This window comes from Petaurus breviceps, unplaced genomic scaffold, assembly GCF_028583685.1.
Source record: "Petaurus breviceps papuanus isolate PSGF00001 unplaced genomic scaffold, PetGlider_PUasm1.0 214, whole genome shotgun sequence".
NCBI classification, from domain to species: Eukaryota; Metazoa; Chordata; class Mammalia; order Diprotodontia; family Petauridae; genus Petaurus; species Petaurus breviceps.
Genome location: NW_027185863.1, coordinates 3,819,959 through 3,844,935, shown reverse-complemented (window position 1 = coordinate 3,844,935; position 24,977 = coordinate 3,819,959). Strand labels below are relative to the sequence as shown.

The window sequence follows — 24,977 nt, the reverse complement described above, 5'->3', positions numbered from 1 at the left end:
AAGTGTCTGAGACCAGACTTGAGCTAAGGAAGATGAGTCTTTCTGACTCCTGGACTGGCAGTGTGCCACCAAGCTGCCTAACTGAAATATATACCAAAATATTTATTTAAAAAGTTTACAGATTTCAGGTTAAGAACTCATTATCTTAAAGTGAGTGACTTAAAAAGAAATTGCACATAGAGGAATGATGAACAGGACTACATATAAAGGAGCAGCTTACACCCCTTAGGTTTGGCCTCCGCATGTAGGGATGCCTTCGTAACCAGTTTTCTATGTCACACTTGGGAAATTCAGACTGAAAAGGAGTATGCTACACTCCACCCCCATAATGTAGGGTGTTATGCTAATATTATAAAGTGGTAGTTTAAATTTAGACTCTTGAATATTCTTAACACATTCTCTTTGTATATCTGCAACTGAGAAGCTGGACCAAAACAAACAGCCCAGAGTTTCTCCACACGTTTTAATATTGGGTATTATTCACATGAGACCTTGAGGAATTTTTTTTTTTGTTCCAAACATCTACCGCATGTCTTTGGACAAAACACTTAACACCTCTCTGGGCCTCAATTTCCTCATCTGTAAAATGAGAGGGTTGGATTACATGGCCTGTCATGTTCCTTCCACCTCTGAAGCTATGATAATTCATCATTCTTCCAGTCACATAAATAAACTTTCTTTTTTTTAAATTTTTTTTATTTTTAAGCAATCGGGGTTAAGTAACTTGCTCAAGGTTACACGGCCAGTTATTTCTGGGTGTGGTGCTGAGTGTCTGAGCCCGGGATTCGATCTCCAGGTCGTCCCAACACTGGAGCCGGTGCTCTTACTCGCTGAGCCACCTGGCCGCCCCTAATAATAGCTAACATTTCTTTTTTTTTTTTTATAAATAAACTTTCTACACGGATAGGAGTTGGGAACTGATGGGATGGGAAGATTGGGAGACTGAGGACAGACTGGCAGAAACTTTCAAAATGGGAGAGCAACACATCATTCTAGTAGGCATTAACTGCACTATTTTTAAGGATTTTCAGATAGTGGGATTAAGGTGGGCCAAATGACAAGTGCCATTAATTAGGAAAAACAATAAAATATTATTAAAAAATTTAAGAGTGGGATGTTAATGTGAGCACCTGAAATGTGAGAGTGGTATTGAAGAACAGTAGCAGGATGGGGGTTCTTCCTCACTTTCATCCATACCACTGTGTGACCCTACACAAGTCACTGTTCTTGATGAACGACGGGTGGAGGTCTCAGGATGAGTTCTCTTTAAGGTTTGGCCTGGCTAAGCTATGAGATCCCTTAACAACTGTATATCATATGCTATCATCCTCTCCCTTTATATTGACCTTATCAGCTCATATGTGTTTAATTTTAATCCCTATGCAAAGAACTCCCAAATCCATATATCCAGGCTTGGTTTCTCACATGATCTTTAGTCCTGCATCAATCTACCAATTAATATTCATTAAGCACCTACTATGTGGCAATAAGTATCACCAACTGTAGCAATTAACATTTATTAAGTACCTAAGCAAGCATGCTACTTCACTGGATATTTTGACTTGGATATACTGGAAAGCAGTGGCATCGAGCTCAATAGAAACAGGGGACCACTAAATCACAGGTTCCTAAAGTGGGTAATACCTGCCCCCTGGGGGGTGCTGGAATGATCCAGGGATACTTGGAATGTAGTAGCCTTGGGTGCAACTGGGGGGCACTGAAAGCACAAGGAAAGAAGAGAAGAAAATTTTGAAAAATTGTTTATACGTGTTTCATCTGCTGTGAAACAGAGTTAAAGTCATAGTAATTATATTATTTTCCAAACAAACACACAAAATGCAAGTTATAACCAATCAGTGGTCAAATCTGCTAACAGGTCTTAACAAGCAAGTGTTGACAGGTGAGGGTGTCACATGTTGTTGGGAAATCCAGTATGTATCAGGAGGAATATGTATATGTAATAACTAGTTTACAATATGATACTATATGGTTACCCGATACAATATAACATCATCAACATTTTAATGCAGGAAAAAACCTACAAATTTACAACAAATTATTAAATTTAAGATGTGTCATTTAAAAATTCACATTTTTTTGAAATGACACAAATTTTTAAAAAACATTAAAGGGTTAAAGAAAGCAGGTTTTCAGGAGGGTACCGAGTAAATTTTTTTTAAAGGGGACAGTAGGCTAAATAAATTTGGGAACCTCTACACTAAACTGTACATAAGGATCCCTGCAGGCCTCATGCTGACATACATTAACATTATGTTTTATTGCACTTTTACTTATTTTGCTAAATATTTACGAAATACATTTTAATCTGGTTCTAGTTGTACTTGCTGCCCATGGGCTGTGTGTCTGACATCTCTCTGGCAGAGAAATCTCAAACTAAACATATCCAAAATGGAATCATTATCTTTCCCTCAAATTCACCATCTCTTCTGAATTTCCATCCTTCTGTCATCCTTCCCATCACCCAAGTTCACAAATTCAGGCATCCCTCAACTCCTCACTCTCCCTCACCCTACATAATGAACTGGATGCCAAGCCTGGTTTATTCTGTTCTAAAATAGCATTTGCATGTCTCCCTCTCTCTACTCACATGTCACTTCCTTGTTCAATCACCTCTAATGGTTCCCTATTACCTCTAGGATCAAACATAAACTCTTCTATAAATTCCTTTGCTCTTAGGCTCCAGCCTATATTTCGAGTTTTTATTATCCATTAGCCCACTTCCTTCACGCTACAGTTTGGCCAAACTGGCCCACTGTTGCCCCTCACATATATTCCCCATCTCTGCATCTTTATATAGGCCTTTTTCCCATGAATGGAATGCATGCCATCTTCATCCTCACCTCTGCTTCTTAGAATCTGGCTTCCTTCAAAGCTCAAACTCAAGTGCCATCTTCTACATGAGGCCTTTATATAGAGGCAGCTGGTGATAAAGCACAGAGCCTGGAGTCAGGAAGATCTGAGTTCAAATCAAGCCTTGGACATTTATTGCCTAAGTGACCCTATGCAAGTCACTTAACATCTGTTTGCCTCATTTCTCTCAACTGCAAAATGAAGATAATAGCAGCATCTATCTTTCAGGGTTGTTGTGAAGATCAAATGAGATAATTTCTATAAAATGCTTTAAGCACAGTGTCTGGAACGAAGTAGGCACTATGTAAATACTTACTTTATTCCTTTCCCCTCTCCTAATCCCTCCTCTGTCTCCAATACCTAGTTCTTCCTCCTTCCCACAATTACTATCTATTTATCTATCTAGATCTCTATTTTGTATATAATTCAATCTGAAACATGTGTATATGTATAAATGTTGTTGATATATGCGTGTAAGTATACATATGCTGTTGTTAATAAGTAATGTATCATTATAGGCCAGTATGAGATGAGTCTGAGAAAGGATATAAAACTAATGTAAAAAGAGAAAGGAGGGGGAGGCCAGGTAGCACAGTGAGTAAGAGCACCGGCCCCAGAGTCGGGATGACCTAGGATGGAATCCGGGCTCAGACACTTAGCACCCACCCAGAAACACCTAGCTGTGTAACCTTGAGCAAGTTACTTAACCCCGATAAAAAAAAGATAAAACTAAAGTAAAAAGAATTTTCATAATCAGGGCAAGGATTAGAGCCAATTTATGAGATAAGTTAGGGATTTATGAGAAAAAATAACATGTTTATTGATTACCTCTGAAATCTCAGAGTTGTTTAATTTGAATTTCTCCAATCAATAGTGATTTAGAGCATTTTTTAAATGTGATTATCGATAGCTTTGATTATTTCTTGTGAAAATTGATTATTCATATCCTCTGACCATGTATTTATCAGTTGGAGGACGACTTTTATTTTTATAAATTTGGCAAACTTCCCTATATATATTTGAGAAATGAGGCCTTATTAGAGAAACTTGCTGTAAAAAATTTTCCCCCAGTTTCCTCTTTTCCTTCTAATTTTAGTTGTATTAGTTTTTGTTTGATTTCATGCCATCAAAATTGTCCATTTTATTTCCTGTGATCCTGTGCATTTCTTGCTTGGTCATAAACTTATTCCTAGATCTGAGAGGTTCATTTTTCCATGCTGTGCCAATTTACTTATGACATCACCCTTTATGTCTAAGTCATGTACTCATTTTAACCTTCTCTTGGTACATGGTATGAGATGTTGATCTATGCCTAGTTTCTTCCAAACTGTTCTCCATTTTTCCCAGAATTAGTCTCAAGTCAATTAGAAGGCAGAGAGATGGGGGTTTAGTATTTGGCATGGGAAAGTATGTGAAGCATTGTTCTCATTTTAGAACATACCATTACACCTCTGTCCATGGAATTACTATATAGGGGTTAGCACAGTCTTCAACATACGGATGTGGATACATAAATGTTTTTTTCTTTATTGTTCCCCTCTAATCATCATGTTTTCTGTATTATGATAGAATATAAATTCCATGAGGGCAGGCATGGTTTCATTTTTATCTTTGTATTTCTAATACTGTACTTGATTTGTTAATCCACTACTGCTTCTTATCTGTTTCCTAATCTACTCACTTAAAGTCACCTGCAATTTCTGTTTTCTCCAACAGTTGTTCAAATTCTTTAGTCGACTGATGGCTCACACAAATGAATTAACATAAGCTCTACAAAATCAAGATGATACATTCTTGTAACTACAGTTTTGAGACATAGAGTTTTTCACATTTTCTACTTCATAGCACAAATGTGGTTAGCTACATTGGGAAAAATAAAATATAGACTTGCTGGGACCTGACATTTCAATACTAATAAGACCAGAGGAGCCAGGATATATCACTAATGGTTCAATCAGGCACTGTGACTTAAATGAATTTATTCCTCCTTTATGCACTATTCTGATTTCCTATTCTTACTCTAGTGGTAATTTTAAAGTAAATAGTGCTGCCAAGAAGTTAAAAATGTCTGTCTATATCCCTGAACAAATTTGTACAAGCTTCTACAGTCCCAGCTACAGAATTATCAATACCATTCTTCTTTTTCCAACGCTGATCATTTTCACAAGGCTAAGAAAATATAAACATTTGTTGGTTAGCTTAGTAATATTCAAGACAAATACAAATGTTTGGTAAACAGGTAATAGGGAGACAAGAGAAAGCAGCAAAAAAGATTTTTTTTCATTTTTTTTTTTAAAGCAACTGGGGTTAAGTAACTTGCTCAAGGTTACATGGCCAGTTATTTTTTTGGGTGTGGTGCTGAATATCTGAGCCCGGATTTGATCCAGGTCATCCCGACACTGGAGCTGGTGCTCTTATTTGCTGAACCACCTGGCTGCCCCTAAGCAATTGGGGTTAAGTAACTTGCTCAAGGTTACACGGCCAGGTGTTTTTGGGTGGGTGCTAAGTGTCTGAGCCTGGGATTCGATCTCCAGGTCATCCCGACACTGGAGCCGGTGCTCTTACTTGCTGTGCTACCTGGCCGCCCCTCCACTCCAGTTTCATCTTAACGAAACATGCCCCTCCTCCATTTGGTCACCAAGTTACTTTCTTCTGGTCCTTCTTCTGTCCTGCCAGAATTTCTACACCATTTTCTCCTTTGAAGTCATGTATTTATTCTGGACAACTTCACTGTCATTTCTGATGACCGGTCTACAACCTTTTTACACTTCCTAACATTTAATTTGGTCACTATCTTCGATGAGTTTGCTACTTTAAGTCTTACGGGCTGTGTGCAACCTTCTTTCTCTCTGATAATCAAGTCAGAAATATTTCCTCTCCGATCATCATCTGATACCACTGCTTATTTTTAAAACCTAATATTCTTCTCCTTCCCTGCCCCACCCTTACTGCTGCTCCCTTGAGCATTTTGACTTATAACAGGTGAAGACTTAGCAAACAAAGCTAGATTATAAATATTCAGTGTTTTTTCTTTAGCAATATTAACTTGATTACCTGCTCAGCTAAATGCTGTCCTCATAATCCCTACTGCATTTTCATAAAACAAGAATTCTTTGTCCAAGAAAGAATGGTATCATAAATTTCTAAGTTTCTTGGATCCTTCATCCCAGAAATTCTAAATGCTAATTCCCTTCCTTCACCAAGCATAAACTAAACAGAAAAAGTAGCTATTTCTCTCAATTTCCCAAACGTTTCTTCAATTATCTCAAGACCTGTACTCCTTACCTGGTCATCCCACTAGTAAGTGGCACATACAGTAATACTTCACAGAACTCATGGGAGACCACTAAATAATCTCTTGTAGCACCGAGGTTTCCAATATCATCATCTAAGCTTTGGCATTTAATACAAATAATTCACTAATACATTTAATAGAAACGCAGACATCACCTTATTGGTCTAATCAAAAGTAGTGACGTTTTTCATATGGAGCCCAATGAAGTTCTGGGGACAGCAGTGAACAAGTGAGGTGGCTTCCAAGTCAAGAACACCTGGGTCAGGCTCTGCTCGACATATCCTGGCTGTATAACCCTGAGCAAGGCATCTAATTGTAATGTGCACAGCAAACAGAAAGGTGGGGAAAACTTCCTCGCCTGTAGATTCTACACTAATAAACCACATCTCTGGACAGAAAGAAAGGTGAGTACAGGAGCGATGTGCTCCGCTCCCCCTGCTCAGAGATGTGGTCTGCACTTTGAGAACTACATTGAATATGCTTTTCCCTTCTGTCTATGAAATCTGTTATCTGCCTCTTCCCAAAAGTAAGATGCACTTTCAGTGTTTTGTCATTTAGTTAAAAATCAGCATATTGATCTTCCTCTCCAGATGCCTTATATAGAATGATTTCAATCAATATTGAATTCTAATGCATCTACTTAAACCATTTCCAGGCAATTGCTTCCATTCAATTTTTTTCACATATTTTCCTTACTAATCAAACTTGACACAATGTTCTCCTCTCTTTGCACCCACCCATCCATACATCTATCAATCCAACTCCAAAACCAATCTTTCATGTCCACAGAATTCTATTTCAATTTCACTAATGCAATGATAGATCATAAGTCCAGAGGACTGATACAATGATAAACCACAAATCCAGAAGAATGAACATGACTCAAGAGACCCACCACCTGTCAGAGATGATGGACTTAAAATCCAGAACGAGACCTGCATAATTAGACCTGACAAATGTGTGAATTTGCTTTTACTGGACTATGCCTCACACATAGTAGGTGCTTTAAAATGTTCACTGATTGAATGATTAATTGCTCAAATGGGGGAGGGCAAAATGTTTTTTTTTTTTTTTAGGAATTCAATATTCATATTTTATCTCACACAATCAAGTAGTATTTGCATTAAAAAAGACAGACTTGAGAGAGAGAGAAGGGATTTTGGAATTTATCTCATTTAACACCCAGTTTGATAAACAAAAGATCCTTGAGCCTCCCTGATCCTTGTGTCTCCCCTAATGAAGCATTGACTTCCTCATCTGGAAGTCTACTTCATTTTCAGACAGTTCTAATTGTTAGGAATTTCTTCATTAGACAGAGATAGAATCTGCCTCCACACAGCTTCCATTCATAGGTTGTAATTCTGCCCTTTAAAGTGAAGCAGAGTAAGTCTATTCTCTCTTCCACAAGGCAACCCTTCAAATACGTAAAGACCTCTCTCACTACCAACCCCCTGCCCTGAGTCTTCTTTTGTCTGAACTAACTATACTCTGTTTCTTTAACTATTTTCCGTATTAAATGGTTTTGAGTCTCTTCTCTTTCCTAGGCAGCCCCCACCCCCTCCTGGACGTGCTCCAGCTTGTCACAGTTCTTAAATGGTTGCACCCAGAACCAGAGGCAATACTGCAAAAGGTGTGTTCTGACCAGTGAAAAATATTCACGAAGCCTTTTCTGATCCCTGCACCTACTAGTATTCTCTGAGAAGAATCTGTAGTTAACTACTACATGCATTCATGCAGTTTACATTTATATATGTACTTGTTGACTGAATGGAGGCTCCCTGTGAGGAGTGCTTTCTTCATTCTTTGTACTCATATCTGAAGCACTCAATACAGTGATGACACAGAGAAGGCATTTAATACATTCTTTTTTATTATTCTGGACATGTTTATTTAGTTGTTTGTTTTAGTAGAGTACGACTCTTTGTAACCCCATTGGGGATTTTCTTGGCAAAGATACTGGAGTGGTCTGCCATTTCCTTCACCAGCTCATTTTACAGATGAGGAACTGAGGCAAATAAAGTTAAGTGACTTGCCCAGGGTCATACAGCTAGGAAGTGTCTGAGGCCACATTTGAAATCAGGAAGAGGAGTGGATATTTTATCCACTGTGCCACCTAGCTACCCATTCTGGACACAACTTCTATTCATATGATCAGAGATTAAAAAAGGTGTTTGAATAGTCATATCACTACCAATAACTATTCAAATATTTACTATACCATATAATATGTGTGTGCGTGTATAGACATATATACTTATGTTATAAACAAAAATTCTAGTCCCAAGCTCAATTAGCCCTCCTCATGGAGGCTTGCTCCCTCCTCCTCGGCTCCAGGTTAATGTTAATTGGGTAGTAAATAAAATTGCAGCTTGTGGAGTGAAAGAAGAGATCCTTTATTGACAATTCTCTTTTCCCTCACGGGACAAGAAGGACAGACAGACACACACACACATGCCCCCCCAGAGCAGAACAATGATTATATAGCCCCACTTCTGTCACAATCATTGGTCATCCCCTTTCCTAGGCCACCCTTCACCTGAATGGTTCTTCTCTTCCTGCCAGAGTAGCCCCTGGTCAGATACTGGGATTTAACTCCTATCCCAAGTGTGTCAGTTTGAATCCCAACTGGTTTGAAGTAGCTTGGTCTGGTCTCCCTCCGCCTTTGTAGATTCCTTTGTATGACTGGATAGTATGTTCTGCCCTTTTCTCCCAGGACCTAGGCCCTTCCATACATCCTGTGCAGGATCCGTTTCCAATATATTCTAATCCTATAGAATCTGTGGAAACCCAAACTATCAGCATTTCTCACACCTACATACATATACACACACATATAATACTTGGAATCCACTTTAGAAAATTATATGAAATGTCATTTCTCTGAGTGTCTCCACCTACACTTAAAGAACAAATATAATAAGCCATACATATATGCCTTTATCCATAATAATGGATATGCATATAAATGCACAAATTTGCATTTAATGCATAAAAATGCATAAAATGCATAAAAAAATCAAACAAGAGAATTTGGCTCAATACTGGAGGCAACATGCTAAATGTTGAATTACAAGTCAGAGAAGCTGAGTTTGACCAGATCTTATGACCTACCTTCAGAAAGGCATGAATCTCATGAAAGAATAGTCTTTGTGTTTTTACCACCTCCTCATGCTGGGGCACTGGGGGATTATTTGCTGCCACTTTTTTTTTGGGGGGGGAGGGCATTTGGGGTTAAGTGACTTGCCCAAGGTCACATGGCTAGTAAGTGTGTCAAGTGTCTGAGGCTGGATTTGAACTCAGGTCCTCCTGACTCTAGGGCCAGTCCTCTATTCACTGCCCCTGCTGCCACCTTCATACTCATTGAAATTTACACTCATTTCATGCTTTTTTTTTTTTAACACTCATACTCCTTTTTTTCACACCTCAATAAGTGCTAATAAGTGCTGTGATTCAGCATGTATTGTTATAATGAGGATACCTTTTGTGTAAAGGTAGATAGATGACTGATGAAGTCCCAACTTTCAAATGTTGTGACTGTGACCCCCTCCTTATATACAGTTCAGTGACTCTAACAGGAAAAACAAAACCACATCAATTGCCAGAAAACTGACTTTTTCCTACCATGATTCTGATCCATCTCAATATGAACTTCTCTATTTGAATATTTAGACTGCTTTTTAGACTGATGTTTTTCAACTTAATTTTCCTTCATGTTTTGCTTCCATTGGTATATCTCTCTTACAACTTGTATTTCAAGATGTTTACCTAGTTCAAGTCTTTCTGTCTGTACTGTAATGCAGCTCATACAGGGTCACAGGCTCTTAGCTTAAGTGTCATTTAAGTCTATACCCTCATTTTAAAGATTAAAAAAAAAAACCTTAGGGCCTTGAGAGGTTAAATTACTTAACCAAGGTCATATGGGCTGCAAGTTGCAGAGTTAGAATTTGATCCCTGGCCCTCTGTATTTAAGTCTGGCACAATCAGACCTTGACTTTCTTTTTCTCAAGTACAAGGATCCTAAGAGATTGTCAATGTCTTGCTGAATTCCAGACAAACTATGTCTATGTCTTCCACTCTACTAATAATAACTGTCACACACAACTGTATGGAACAGACTCTTGTTATGAATGTTTGTGGTATAACTTTGCTGTATAAATGAAAGTCAGTGCACTGAATCTCATCTCAAAACGTTTCTGAGCCAAATGTAAATTCCTTGGAGTACGTGTGTATATATTTGATCTATGTATGTATGTATGGCCCTTCTTTGCCTTTGCCCGGTACCAAGCATCAAGCTATATAATATTAGAATGTTACCGTATTAGACAATATGGTTCACAAGAGTGTGGATTAATTTTATATTCCAGCATGGCTTAAAGAAAGTTGTGAACGGGTAGCCTTTCTTGTTCAAATTCAACTGAATACTTTGAAGCTATGATGCAGCATGTGGTTAATATTTTAGAAAGGAGGAAAGAAACGAATCTATTAAATCAAAGTTAAGAAGGAGAATTAGAGAAAAGCTTTAAGAAGTGAAGACCACCAACCTGCATGCTCTAATACAGTTCAGTTAGATATCTGTCACATTGCTAGTTTGAAATCCTAAAGAACTCAAGGTAGCAGCATATGTTCTACAGATACTAAAATACTGATTTATGACAGTATTAATCAAAATTATCCCCAAATTTTCTAACAAAATTTAAATGGTGAATAGAATTAGAACCACATTTAAAGTGAAATGTATACTAATGGAATAAAACCCTGTACAAAAATGAAGGTGTTAAATTAAGAAAACTAGCTAAGTAAATAAAAAAAAAGAACATATGGAAATGCATGAACAAAGAAGATTATACAGGGTGTCCCTAAAGTGCAGTTTTAAGGTACCGAAGCTTGAAAGCATTAAAACTTAAAACTGCATTAAGATGTTTGGGACATTGCATTGCGATGTAAGAATTGTGGTAGGAAAAAAACATCAGTTTTCTGGCTCTGTGTGCGTCTGTATGTGGATGTACACACACGGTTTTTCCCATTACGATGGCTGAACTGAATATAAGGAGGGGCTACTAATCTATTGAATACAGGAGACAGTAAATATGAAAGTGGCAGTGCAGAAACTCCCCAACTACAGTGTGAGAGAGGCAAGAAAGCTAGTTTGCAAATGCCAAGGTAAATGGGTGGGGGCAATACTGCTGGGAAAAGGATATACCACCCCCATTTCTGGGCTGGGTGGCAAACATCAGGGTTTCCTATCATTCATCACAGTCAGAAAGTACCTAACACCAAAAGAAAGTTACTGTTCCTTGGCTGAGGGTGTGAGGAAAAAATTCTCTGCATGTCAGCATGTGTGCTACAGGTCAGTTAAGACATATGAACCAGTGACCACCTGATGTCTGAAAATGATCACCCAGAAAAGTGAAAGCGTCTACCTCAGTCGACCTTTCTGGTCCCAACCTAATGACCTAATTTATTCCTTTATATGACTGACTGGTGTCCCCATCAGGAACTCTCAGGACATCAAGGGAGGGTTTTTGTTGCTGTTTTAAACACAAAACAAAAACAATCCATCTTGGGAACAAAAGAACAAACCTAAGCACAATTTATCATTCTGTTAGGCTCCATCCACATCTAATGAGGACAGCACAATTTAGTTAACCACTAGGCAAAAAGAAGTGTCAGCACAGGTAGGACTCACTAATTTGCTAATCCTTGATGGATTTTATTAGCAAGTTCAATAATACTCTCCTTCCCCCCCGCCCCCAATCCATTTCCCTAGAAGGCTAGCCCTAGTTCTGCTAGAATGGTACCTCAGCTGCAAGATGGCAGAGGCCGAGTGCACAAACATCACCATGTGTCAGAAGACATGAATTTTAGTCATAGTTCTTCAATTAACTAGCTGTGACCTTGGGCAAGTCATTTAACATCTCTATGCCTGAGTTTCATCACCTGCAAAATGAGGGCCTTGGAAATGATAGATTCTAGGTTTCCTTGTAGCTAGAATCACATCATAATATGATCAATTTTTCTTAGTATGAATTTTTAATAACAATGAAGACTCACTCTGATAAGGAATGGAGGTATCCTAGAGTCTGGAAAGCAATGATTGTGAACAGGCTTTGGTCAAGTCCAACCAAGCTGGAGAGACGGTCTATGGGAGTGAGGCCCAGTCTGGCTAGATGTGGCAAAAGACTTACTTATGATCAGGAGTCTGGTCATGATGTGATACATTTTTGACTACAGAGATTAATGAAAACCATCCACTACAGCAAGAAGGGGAGGATTCACATCAATGAAATAAAAGATCTTTTAAAGTACCAAAATATAACAACAAAAATGTACACTTGTACGGTATTTTATAAACTTTAAGGAGCTTTACATATATTAGCTCACTGTAATTTTCATGTCGATGTGGAAAAAATTGTTCAAATATTAGGATGTGCATTTTATAGATGAAGAAACTGGGGCACAGAATGCTTTTGTGGCCTGAGGTCCATTGTGATTTATGTGACTCACTCAAATAGAAACAGGAGGCAAAATTACATGTTTTGACTCCGCTGTTCTTTCACTATAGCATGCTTCATCCCACAAGACCACAAATACACTTCAGAACACAAACTTTCAAATAATATCACCACTACTTCAAATAATATAGTATAATGTGATAAATAATATGGTATAAGATGAAATAAATTAATTAAATAAGTACTATAATATATGTAATAAAACATAAATAATAGATGAATTTATGCTAATATGTCGGAGTTGATAGAGGGCCGGTCATAGAATCAGACCCAGTTTCAAGTTCCCCCATCATATATTTTGGCTGTGCAACCTTGGGCAAGTTATATGGCATCTCAGAATTCCAGACAATTCTTTAGGATTAGAAGTTGTAGAGAAGATGCCCGTGCCTGGCATCTTTACCTGTAGCTCTTTATATGAAGGATATCACAAGTCCAGTTCAAAACATAATTATGTGCATGTAGGGATATAGGCACATAGACACACACACACACACACATGAACATTAAATGTTCACAACTGAGACACTGGAATTATGACAAATCTTGGCACATATTCTAAAAGCTCCCTAAAGTTAAATACCATCTCTGTACCCCACACCTGAGCTACGAATACCGGCTACACTCACTGCAAGTTTCTTTAATGCTCACATTACAGCTTCATGTGGACCTCTGCCAACCCACTCCTATCCCAATTCACAGAGCTTCCAAATTGATCTTTTCACTGCAAAAAATTTTCCTTTCAAACCTCTATGACAATCACTGTATTAAACTCAATCCCCCTAAAAAAAGGGAGCTGGGAGCAAGGCACAACCTTCTTCCATTGATCAAAGACTTAGGAAGCTACTTTAGAGTTCATCTAATCCAATCCCTCACTTTACAGATGAGGCAACAGAAGTCCAGGCAGGTTAAGATGGATACTCCCAAATCAGCTGCCAAATCCTGTCATTCTACCTCTATAATGTCTCATATAAATCCTCTCTTCTCACAAATCCACCACCCTAATTCAGATGATGATCAACTCTAACCTGAACTACTGCAATAGTCACCTTCTTGGTCTCCATGCTTTGGATCTCTCCCTACTCCAACCCATCCTCCAGAGTCACTAATTTTTTTTTTCTAAAGCACAGGTATGACCACCACCTTCAGCTCTATAAACTTCAGTGGCTCCCTCTTACCTTTGATAAAATAACAACTCTTCTGCTTTGACATGTAACCTGGCTTCTTTTCCTTAACATCCTCCTCTCAATGCCAGTCATACTGGTCTGCTTCCTGTTCCTCATACACAATACCTCATTTCCTATAATTCCCTCTCTCTCGAGCTTCGTCAACTGGCTGTTGACGGTCTCCTTCCTCACCTCTGCCTCTTGGAAACCTTGATTTCCTTCCACAGTCATCTCAAGTATTACTTTCCCAAGATGTTAGTGTCTTTCTAAGATTACTTTGCATCTATTTACATACATGTTGTCTCTTCCGTTTGAATGTAAGCTTCTTGAGGGCAGGGAACATTTTATTTCTGTCTTTGAATTCCCAGAGCTTATCACAGTACCTGGCTTTTGGTAGCACTTAAAAAAAATGCTTACTGATAGAATTGTCTTCAAAATAAGATGAGGGTTAGGGTTAGATATTTGTATTGGCTAAACAGGCAGAGGTAGCAATGAGACATAACTTGGTTTGATATAAGAAAAAAAAACACAAGAAATAGTTGTCCAACAATGGAATGCGTTGCCATGAAAAGAAGTGAGTTTCTCTCATCATTGGGGGTATTCAAGCATTGGTCAAATGATCACTTGTCAAAGATGTTTACAGAAGGGATTCTTACCCTGTCATTGGACTGTGTGACCTTTACGATACCACCCAATTATTGGGTTCTACTAGTCTAAGTATATTTGCATTAAACAAATATAACTTTTTATATAAGTAGCCCAGGCTGTCAGATATTTGAATATAGAGATACCTTTGATCAAGGAAGAAAGGTTCAATTTATGAAACACATTATAATCTCTGAAATTAGAAATATAAGAGATAGATACCTTGGCTCTTGTCTACCTCAGAAATAAGTTTGGTCTTTAGTATCAACATATAGCCATGCTTGTAAGGCCCTTCCTGCCACCCCACAGGCCACGAATATCCTAAACATAGATAGCTTAGAAATAAGAGCACAGAATTGTAAAAACTAGAACCTGTAAATTTAGGAATCATAATTACTTCAAATTTTATTATTTATCTTCCAATCAACCTTGAAACAGAGATTATGAGAAATGCAACATTCAAGAAATAGAGGTCATGAATCTTGTTACTATTATGCTTTACAAGTAAAATCTCTCTTAAATAGTAGATCTCTAAAACAATAAAGGTGTTTTAATTGGATTCTATAATTGTGTTTCTTTGTATACTAGTCATGGTATTTCCCTATTTTCTTAAAAGGAAGAATTCAAGCAATGAAGAATTTTGTGCAGGATAAATTTGTTTGAGGGCCTGAAGAAGTGGACAGAGAGTCAGACTCTATACGGGAAAGATTCAAGTTGTATGATCTAAATGGCAGAGCAGGTACCCATTTGCACTGGTAAAATAATTTTCTTGTACCAATGAAAATAGGTTTTATCAATGCCTTAGCCCTAAAATCTCCATCAGTAAAGTTCCCTCTCTGTTCTGTTTTCTTATACAATTTGTTCTACTGAAACATAATGACCACATTAAAAAAAAAAACCCAAAACTAAATACTCTTATAGGTAATATTAACTTCTTTGTCAAGATAATTAGGGGGAAGAAGAAAATGAGAAAAAGAATACAGCAACATCCTTTTAAAATATGTATCTTATGTATTAGACTTGCTCTGCTTGGGCCCTGACAGTAGACCCTGTAATAATGGGCTGGTGTTGCACAATTACCTATTTAGGTTCGATGAAAGGAATAATTTTCCAACAATTAAAGCTTTCCTAAAGTTGGCCTCAGAGATGCCTTCCAAAGTTAGGATGCTTTGATTCTTTGAAACCAGCTTTGTCCATATATACCCCACCAAGGAAATATATGAAACACAGTGCCAAATAGCTGGAATAAACAATGCTATATAACAGCAAGTGTCTAGGAGACAATGTCTATGTAAATGGGAAGCCAATTGTTTCACATAAATTCACCATCTTTCTTAAGATTAAAAACTTTATGTTGATGGGTTTTATTGCATGCATGTTAGTGATAATACTTTATAAGGATCATATTTTAACCTTTAAGTATTTTTAGACTAAATGATGGAAGATGTAGTAGAAAGTACAAAGTATTTTAATGGCTGCAGTTGTCATGTATACAATACTTAAGAAAGAATAACTGAGTGAGCAATTTCTGGAGCTTCCAGGAAAAAATAATTTAGGCTAGGGTTCATCTATTTAAAGGCAATTATGTTATGAATTTTAAAAAGCCAAGGCACTATCTATTGCTTCCCTTTAATCCGAATCAAATAGGCATGTACTGTGTGCAAAGCATTTGTTAAGAGTTGGGGTAGAGGGACAAATAAAAAGCAGTTATGGTTAGAAAAAGAAGGTCCTTCTGATATGAAGGGTAAGAGAAGCTGGGAGATCAAAAGGAAAAGGTAAGAGACACAAGAAATAGCAGTACACAGGGAAGAAAGCAGCAACAGTTGAAGCAGGGGCATGGGTCAGAACAGCAGATGATGAGAGCAATGGTACGTAGACAGCTGTGAGATAGAGGCCATAGGGAGATTAAACAGTGCTGCCACCTGAGTAAGGCCTGTAGGCATCACTGTGCCATCGAGGACAGGTCTACCAATACCGAAAGCAGAAGTGTGAACATTTAGTGAAAGGCAAGCTAAGGTTAAGTCCTGCTCACTTCCAGACCTCTCCAGGGCATCATCGTACCACAATAACTGATGCTTAGAATAACTCTTGGTTGTCAAGAAAAATTTGTAGTTTGTATCGTGCATCATTTAGTAAAGCAGGCAGGAAGGTCGTCCTCCTCCAAATGGCTCTGTTTGTTCCAGTGTTAAATTTCGTTTACTTATGGGGGAAGATTCTCCGGTGACTGGGCTGGTATATACTGTGTTATGAAAATCTCAAAAATAGAATACAAATAATTTATGAACTGCATTTTTTGTTGTTTTTTGCCCTTCATTCTTTTTTTTAAGTAATCGGGGTTAAGTCACTTGCTCAAGGTTACACAGCCAGTTATTTCTGGGTGTGGTGCTGAGTGTCTGAGCCCGGGATTCGATCTCCAGGTCATCCCGACACTGGAGCCGGTGCTTACTCGCTGAGCCACCTGGCCGCCCCTAAGCAATTGGGGTTAAGTAACTTGCTCAAGGTTACACGGCCAGGTGTTTCTGGGTGGGTGCTAAGTGTCTGAGCCCGGGATTTGATCTCCAGGTCATCCTGACACTGGAGCCGGTGCTCTTACTTGCTGTGCTACCTGGCCGCCCCTTTGCCCTTCATTCTTGAAGAGGACCATGACATCAGGAAGGTGATAACCATGGTAACTTGCAAGTGAATTGGATTTAAGTGAGAGAGGGCTGTGTAAGGTCACCAGCCTCACTTTCTCCTCCAGAGGCATCTGAGTTCAGTGATAAGATACAGATCAAGATGACTGGAGATGGCCCTGGATGCGGTGGGGGACCTTGGCCTTTTTAAACCAAAGTCTTTCTGAATTCTCACTTTGAGGTAATATAGTGTAGAGAGAAAGAATCATGCTATGGAAATTTCATCTCAAGAGTTTAAAACTCACCTATCCACTCAACTCCTTTTCTTTCTGTTTTATTTTCTTTGGGGAGGAACTACAAGATCTCTACATCTATGTTTAGGGTAGAGCGCAGGAATGAGAATGAGCAATGAGGAGATACTCTTTTTTTTTTTAATGCTTCAGAAAGATAATTCTGGCCTTCAGAAGGACAGTGTGCTTGTGTTTTCCATACTCTTCACAGTGACAGAACCAATGCACCAACCAAATAAATAGCAGTTATTTTGAGTGTCTATGATATGCTGGATGCCATGCTAGATGCTGACAAAAATGAAACAATCACTGCCATCAAAGAATTTACATTTGTACTCTGAAATAAAAGTATGTAAATGAGAATCAACATAAAACTTATTAAATTGGCCACATGCAGAAGGAATTCATGCTCAGAAGGTTTTTAGAAATGAATTATTGAGATGCGGTAGCTTCCCAAATCTCAAGGAAGGTATAAGCTTTCTCCAAAGTTTCTCTTCAAGAAAATTAAGAATTGACATTAGATAAACCATGATCTAATAAATTTTAGCAAGGCTAAGTTAATGTAATGTTGTCATTGAAGAAGGATACCTGTCTGTAGAAACCCTAGAAAAAAGAAAGGGAAGCAAAGATAAAAATGTTAGCACTTAAGAAAGAATACACTAAGGGGCGGCCAGGTGGCTCAGCGAGTAAGAGCACCGGCTCCAGTGTTGGGAAGACCTGGAGATTGAATCCCGGGCTCAGGCGCTCAGCACCACACCCAGAAATAACTGGCTGTGTAACCTTGAGCAAGTTACTTAACCCCGATTGCTTAAAATAAAAAAAATAAAAAAGAAAGAAAGAATACACTATCTAGGGGATCAATAGAAAATATACTCCACAGTGGGATAGAGATAGGGTTTCCAACATTTTGGGTGAACTCTCCCTCCACACCCTCCAGTTCCTTTTGCTCTATTTTCATGCTTTTGACTATAATGTGCATATTATCATATGCATTTAATAAATGTTTATTGAATTGACTTTTCCAGGTAGCCTGAGAGTGGGAAAAGGGCTCTAGATATTAAGTATGAGTATTCTGGTTACCTCTAAGATCTATCTCCCATTCAACCCCATTATTTTGATACCTCAACGAATCTATGATTTCCTTGACATGGGTACTCACCAGAATGTTGAGGAATGCAGTCTATCCTTGACTACCCCTTCTGTGAGACCTCACTCTCGTCTTGCTACAAACAAACCAGTGATAGCATATCTCTTCCAATGGGGCTGGAGGCCATCTGCCAGTGCTCTGGACATTGCTTGGATATTGATCCTGAAGTGTTTCATCAGTTATCCCTCATTCATCTTTTTACCAAGCCATAGCTTTTGCTAATGGACCGTGGTGTCAAACTCAAATAGAAACGGAGTCCACTAAACCATAACTAAGGATCCCCAAGGATTGCATCATCCCCCCCCAAAAAAAATCACACATTAACATTATCTATGGTTTTTGCGTTTTTATTTATTTTGTTGGAAATATTCCCAATTACTTTTTAATTGGATTCAGGCAGCACCAGAGGGATGCAGCTCATGGGCTGTGTGTTTGATATCTCTGCTCTTATGCCATTTGCCTGGCACAGGTTCTCATTTGCAATGTGTTGGCTCATCATGCCCGCCAAATACCTTTTCATTGTCTTTTGGTCAATCCTTAATTACAGCTCTCCAGAGACTGGTATGATGTATCATATACTATCACAGGAATAATATTAAAAAGATGGGAAAAGCTGGGGACCCTTAGGGCAACTATGCAATTTCCTAAAGGCAATCTTCTGTGCTGTTTTTTTCTTTTCGATTCTGGACCTGGCCTATTGTCCACTGGCAGTGTCTTTTCAAGACATATGTACTTACGGATAAACTCAATGGATTGTACAACCAGTGGTATATACTATCTGGACAATAGACATTCTTCATCCACTTTTCTTTTTCCCTACATGGCTAGTTAAGTCAAACTCTTGAGTGCAGAATACATTTAGAAAGGGTGAGAAGGTAGGAAGGGGGCAGGCTCAGAGGTTGGTTAGGTGGGACGAACATTTAAGAAGCATCTATTCCATTTATTAAGTGCCAGGCATTATGATACTAAGCATTTAATAAATATCTCTCACTTGATCGTCACAACAACCCTAAGAGGTAGCTGCCATTATTCTCATTTTACAGTTGAGGAAACTGAAGCAAAGACTAAGTGATTTGCCCAGGGTCAGCTAGTAACTCTCTGAGGCCAGATTTAAACTCAGTGCTTCCTAAGTCGGGGCCCAGTGTTTTATCTACTGAACCACCAGCTGCCTTCAGAAGGGTCTTCAATTTCTAGGGCTTGATATAAATCAGAGCCATGTCAACTCAAGATACAAAGGGAATGCTTTTCCATTTGTATTCTATGGGGATATCCTCTAAAACAAAGGTAAATGCCTCTGGCAAGCATACATCTCCCTGTTTTATACCTTCTTTAATACTAATGATCTGAGGTTATCTTTATTATTACATACTTGGAGGTATTTTATGTGACTTTGAAATATGTATGAGACATATACTATTAGAAGAACAGCTCTCTTTGAGGTAGGCTTTTTTTCAACTGAATTAAGTACTTTTTTATTGTTAATTAAAAAAAAACCATAGTGGGATCATGTATTCTCTACATTTTTCAAATAACTGTATGACTATAAATATGCAACCAATGACAAGAATGTCATCTGGGTTAGTTTACCTGTTCCCTCTCAAATTTTATTTATAATGCATATTTATAATTATATACTAGTAGTCATTTTGGTGTTCAGCTGTGTATGACCTTTGTGACCCCATGGACCAGAGCACAACAATGCTGTCCAGAGGGTTTTCTTAGCAAAGTTAATAGAGGGGTTTGCCATTTCCTTCTCCAGTGAATTGAGGCAAACAGAGGTTAAGTGACTTGCTGAGGGAGACATAGCTACTAAGTGTCTAATGTCAAATCTGAACTCAGGTCTTCTTGACTCCCGGCCTAACACTCTATCCACTGGACCACCTAGCTGCTTCCTAACAACAATGAAAGATGCAAAATATCATCTGGGATAGTCTAACTGTTCCTTCTCAAATTTTCATCAAGGATGCCTTCAAGGTATACATAGATTAATTATTCTCATAAAATTGCTAGTATTATCTATCATCTTTTTCTTTTTTGTAATAATTAAGTTCTATATGCCTTTGGTATCCTTCCTCTTCAGAATCAAAGTTTCAATAACCTCTACCCTCTGTTGATTCCAGAACAGACCTCCTTGTGATCCTTGGTCCAATCTACATGCTATTCTTATCTTTATTTTTTTCAATTCCATTTCCACTTTCTCATACAGCATACCTGAGACATATCCAAATATAATGGGCCTACGCTGTTTTGATGGAAGAAAGAATGTTATACACATTTTTACAGGGTCTTTTTTTTTTTTTTTTTGCATTTTTGGTATTTCTTGCCTTCCAGTTTCATCTTCAGATGCTATCAGGATGACTTTGCTTAGATGGGTCACTTAATTTAAATCAGTAAACATTTATTAAGGGACTGCTATGTTATGTGCTAGGCATTGTTCTAAGCACTGAGGATATGAAAAGAATAGTCCCTGCCCTCAAGGAGCTTACAATCTCATGGGAAAAACAACATGCAAATGAATACAAATAATCTCATACAAAATAAATCAGAAATAATTAAAAGCGTTAACACTGGAATTAAGAAGGATTAGAAAGGGTTTCCTGTAGAAGGTGGGATTTTCATTGCTAAACTTCCTTTAAAATTGCTTTTCTTTCCACTGATTCTGACATTCTTATTAGATGATACCACTTTCTGCTGTAAGATTCTACAAATGGGTTTCTATTCTAAACTGGTACCCTTTGTGGTCAAATATCTCTCTACACTTGACAGTGAGATCAAGTTTTGCTTTTGAGGCATTTCTAAGCTTTTCTGGTTTACTCATTATGTCATTTGATTTACATCATATATACTTCTTCAGGAAATAGTTATAATATGTCAACATCCATTCCTCATTTTTTTTGTAAATTGTTTTTTATTTTATATAATATCTCAGGATGGAGTTGTTTTAACTGATGATAATACATTTTTCTCAGTTTTATCCTTTCTTCTAATTTTATGATGATTTTTACCTTTGCTCCAACAATCTGGTGGTCTTCACAAAGACAGTTGATTTGAGAATTAGTCCCCCTTCAAGTAATGAGTATCTACCTGGTTTTTAAAAATTTGGTTAATATAATTTTCCTTTTTTAAAAAAAATTATATTATTTATTTTTAGTTTTCAACATTCACTTCCATAAGTTTTAAATTTTCTCCCTCTCCCTCCCCCAAGACAGCCTGCAATCTGATATGGGTTCTACACATACATTCCTATTAAATAATATCATTTCCTAAACAAATGACACGAAGTTGAGAATGACTAAAGCATCCCAATAGCTGAGGGCAGCTAGTTAATAAAGTTATAGAATGCTGGGCCTGGAATCAGGAAGACCTGAGTTCAAATTTAGTTCCAGACACTTACTAGTTGTGGGACCCAGGGAAAATCACTTAGCCTCCATTATCCCCAGTTTCCTCAACTGTAAAATGTGGACAAAAACAGCACTTATCTCCTAGTATAGCACTGAAGATGAAGCGAGGTAATATTTGTAAAGCACTTAGCACAATGCCTGGTACGTAATAAGTGCTTAATAATAAAAACTTGCTTCCTTATTTCCACCATTATGAATTTTTAGCCTGGAATCTGAGTTTAAAAACTTCCATTTTCCAACTTTGGTGGGTGTGAATGTTTCCCAGATCCTTATCACACTCTGTGTAAACTGAAAAAATTAAGTTTCTGAACTTGAAAAGCTAAGCCTCAGACCCCTGGACCCATCCAGGTGTAGGCATCTTTTAAAGCCCAGTCTGATCAGCTCGTTAATCTCTTTTTATTCAACTGCAATTGTTTTGTGCTTTTTTTGTGGTTATTGAAAGTCCTTCATTTTCTCCACAATGGCTGAAGTTTATATAGTTCTTTAATGTTTATAATGCATTCTACATAAGCCCAACTGTTACAACAACCCTGAAACATAAGCTCTTTCAGTATTAGCACTATCTTAAAGCCGAGAAAACTGAGGCCCAGCACAATTATGTGCTTTGCCCTCACAGTCACATATCTCCTATCAAAGGCTGAATTTGAACCTGGATCTCTTCTGACTCTAATTAGGTTCAGTGCTCTTTCTGCCTCTCCATCCCAGTGAGTAGATGTCCCAGTGGGTCAGCTTCTACCGTGGGTTAAATTCTCTCCTCAAAAATAAGACTTTGGCCACTCTTTTGTATAGGAATGGTTCCTGAGTCATCTCTCTTTACTAACAAGTTTCTATATATCCAGATTTATATCTCTTTATCTAGATATAAAAATATATTCATATCTCTCTATTTATATATCCCAATGAATTGGGATAGATTAGGTATTATGTTATAATTGGGTTTCAGTGTTTTTCTTAGTTTTATGTCTAAAAAGCTAAAAGCTCCACTGTATATGATTTTTGAGGACTTGAACATAAAATCAAAGATGTTATGTACAGAAACTACATCCCTGGAGAATGATTTAAGGTAATGAATGCCCTGCCAGAAATAATATTGGGCATGACTAGAAAATCTCAGAGATTTTAGATGTAGTATGCTTGCTAGCCCAAGCAAAATCTAAGGTTGCTTCTAATTCCATGAAGTTTTATCATTATGAACAACTGAAATTTCTACCATAATGATATCCTCCTAATGCCTTGAAGATGAAAAAATCTCATTTTAATAACTTTCTGAAGTAATGAAACCTCTACTTTTAAACCTGTTGATTAGAAATGTGAAATACTGAACACATAATTATTTGATTCACAGGAGTATTAATAGTTTTACAGTAAGAAGTAAAAGAACAAAACATAAGTAAATAAAAGTCGTATGTTCTACATCTTAAAAATCAATAGGCTGAATGGAATTGGAATCAATACACTGAATAAAGCAAGATAAATTATACTATAGTCTCACAGTCAACATTTGGTTTTTTTGTTCTTTCATTATAGATGTCCGAACTAATGCCAGAATTTCTGAAAATGAGATTCATGAAACTGGCCAAGACGTTCATTCATACAGTGAATAAAGACAATTCCACTTGAATAATACTGGTCTACACACAACACTAGCAAGTCGTGCGGTACTGATGGGGCGGATACTGTGCTGGATCCAGTGTCAGGAAGACTCATCTTCCTGAGTTCAAATCCGATCTCAGACACTTTCTAGCTGTGTGACCCTGGGCAAGTCACTTAACCCTGTTTGCCTCAGTTTCCTCATCTGTAAAATGATCTGGAGGATATGGCAAACCACTCCAGTATCTTTGCCAAGAAAACCCCAAGTGGTGTCACTAAGATTTGGACACAACTGGAACATGACTGAACTGATCTCACTAACATATTTCTGACCACTTGAAAGAGCCACATTTCTTTCAGTGATGCTCATAAGTTCTTGAAAAGTTATTCAAAAATGATATCTGCAGTACCAACAATAAAGACAACCTAGGGGTGGCAGGATTAAAAAAAGAAAAGTCAACAGGCACTCCAGAAAGCACAACGATTAACAGTGAAGTACACCTTTGTGTGACATAGAGGAAATAACGTATTACTGAATGGGTAAAGAGGATCATTCACAGAAGGAAAAACCTTATGCTGTCAACAGTAAAAAGAAGCTTTATTTGTATCTACATAATAGAAAGATGGCTGAGAAACGGATAACAAACTTAAAAATACCTTAGTTATCCATAGATAATAAACTCAGAAAAGTTTCTCAGCCACCCTTCCCCCAAGGAAGAGAAAGGTATTCTAGCAGGAAAAATGAAAGAAGCAAGAATAACCATTCCTTTAGCGCTTGATTAAATATTTTTTTAAGCTGTTAACGTCACTTTCTGTGTTTGTATACCTTCCATACTACATAAAAATGAAAGGATATCCTAGCAATGCCTCCCTGTACCACGGAGGTGACTTTGCAGCCTCAAACACTACGCCAGCAAAACACAAATATGGCAGCACTCACAAAGCTAAAAGCGTTTAAGAGGGATCAGATTTTTTTCACTTTAATATACACTTTTAAAAATTGCAAATAATCTTCAATTTTATTTATGGTCATTTTTAATTTTATGTACTTGAACATTTATTTTTAAATATTTAATCATATAATACCATATGATAATATTTCATATTTTAAAAGATTTTTAAATACTTCAAGCACAGGTACAATGCCATGCTATTTATCTTCTGTTCAAGAAGCAACATCAGTAAGTGGGGAGAGACTCATAGTCAGAAGGATAGTCTTCAAGTAAGAAATTCTTTTAGCCAGAGTAGCTTAAGAAACCTACAGTCCACTAACTACATCACAGAAGGGCAGCTATTTATGTCAGTGGAGGTAGACTCAAAACAACAAAAATCACAGATCTTTTTAAGTACTCAGTATTCAATTCTCATGCAATTTTTTTGTCCATAAAAAGAAAAAAAAAACAAAAAACAGAAAAATCAGCAAGATGAAGATTTGGGGATTGAATAGTACT

At 37.6% G+C, this 24,977-nt stretch overlaps 1 protein-coding gene and 1 long non-coding RNA gene across 11 annotated transcripts in view; both read right to left on the bottom strand.

The window, feature by feature from the left end:
* The window catches only part of NCK2 (NCK adaptor protein 2), a 202,648-nt gene that overhangs the window by 10,143 nt on the left and 167,528 nt on the right, over positions 1 to 24,977 (bottom strand). The window lies entirely within an intron of this gene.
* On the bottom strand, positions 675 to 24,974 carry LOC138165717 (uncharacterized). The gene is made up of 2 exons (XR_011169427.1): positions 16,945 to 24,974; positions 675 to 839 (listed from the first exon to the last, which is right to left on the bottom strand). It is a non-coding gene; the product is annotated as an uncharacterized lncRNA (long non-coding RNA).